This window comes from Lissotriton helveticus, chromosome 4_1 (genome assembly GCF_964261635.1).
Source record: "Lissotriton helveticus chromosome 4_1, aLisHel1.1, whole genome shotgun sequence".
NCBI classification, from domain to species: Eukaryota; Metazoa; Chordata; class Amphibia; order Caudata; family Salamandridae; genus Lissotriton; species Lissotriton helveticus.
Window position 1 is genome coordinate 140,273,421 of NC_136063.1, and position 1,809 is coordinate 140,275,229.

The following is a 1,809-nucleotide window of genomic DNA, read 5'->3' on the forward strand; positions in this document are numbered from 1 at the left end:
GGACACCAGGCACCTTTATAGGGGGCATTCTTCAGCAGGAACGGGGGGCTAAGAGGGTGCAGGAGACTTCACAAGGGACACAGAGTGATGCTGCCATGAGCAGACAGGCTTTTTGAAGAAACAAAAGGTCCTGAGCAAATTCAGCAAATGTAAATAATTACAATATATAGAACACAATGGTAACTATATAGTTCTCCTGTCCAGCCGGACCAGGGATTTATTGTAATGAGATAACAGAATTAAACGTGAATACAAACATTGAAGGTAGGGCACAATCCTGTACCGTATTCAGAAGTGAGGACAGAGTGATAAAGAAAAATAGAGAGGAAAATGTTTTTCAGGCAAGAAGAAGTGAGCAGCCTGGACACTTATTATATCCATGCGTCAAGGGTGTTACCAGGGTAGAACATACACAATATTACACAATGGTTTGTATGCATGTCTACTTATGACAGTCGACGACGTTTCGATCCATTGCTCTAATACATGAGGATCATCTTCAGGACTAAGAGTAATATTGCCTGAATTAATTGATAAGCCTGTTTAAGAAAAAAACAGGGAGAAAGAACAAGAGTTTCTTTTAAGCAAAAAACAAGGTTTGAGAAAGTCAGCACTTTGGTCGTTTTTTACACAGTTACAATATTCGGAACCGCAGTGAACCTGTTGGTTTGTGATTCTGGTGCCACTTCTAGTAAAGTGCGCAGGTACGGGGAACATGTGGTGTGACTATGGTCCTATTCGTGAGGATCGTGCTTGGGAGAGTGTTACCAGCGGAGCAGTGGAACACTCTGTGGTTAAACCTATTTAAGGCACATAGACAGGGGTGAGGCTATTGTTGTTACTGGAGTGAACTAGGGCTTCTCAGTGGAAGTAACGTCTAGAGGTTTACCTCTGGTTAGAGACGGCTAGCTGGAATTTGATCAGGGTGTCCTGTAAGCGCGAATCCTTGGAGATCACAGTTACGCTACAAGGACGGAAGGAAGGATGTTATTTGGTTTAGACGAATATTAGCCATGCAACTATAAGTGACAGTGTCGTGGTCGGACCTTACCGCTAGGCGATCATGATTTGCATACTCGGTTTCGAGATTTAACCGTTTTACTGGGCGGTTTCCGGGTTGGAAATTCTCGCTGTGAACAAGGGGAGTAAGGGATTAAACGGTTGAAAAATGGAGCCAAGGAGGCACAAGGGCAGTAGCGGATGTGGCTTAGGGCTATAAGACTTACCGATTTATCTGAACATTGTCAGGATAACAAGGCAGGGTCCGTGGCGATCCAACGGAGTGCACGCGCCGTGTGTTGGCCTGAAGAGCTACACGGCGGCCATGTTGATAAAGCTAGATTACGCGGTCATGTGACCCGCCTCGGTCACGTGCTGGTTTGTGGTACTGGGCCGTGGCAGACATTTTGGAAAGGTGAGTGAGTTTAAAAGACGGCGCAAGTGGTAGACATATTGGAAGATTGATCAGTGACCGGATAAGTAATTATAAAAGGCGGCGCGTGGCTAGCGCGTGATGGGATAGGTGATTTTGATTAAAAAAGCAGCGCAAGTGAGTGAAAATTATTAGTGACATTATAATTGGAACACATTTGTAAAGTTGTATATCCAAGGGAATGCGATTTCATTACTCGCCATCAGGGCGTCTACAGTTCAAGTGCTACATGCATGTAGTCCATTTAAGTTCATCTCATGATTGATGACTACAATAGAGTCGTCCAGTCCTCACTCCTATTGAGACCTGTCCGTATGGTATCAAATTGAATGATGCTCTTCAGTTCTTCCCGATTCAATAGTTGGGCCAGGTTGCCA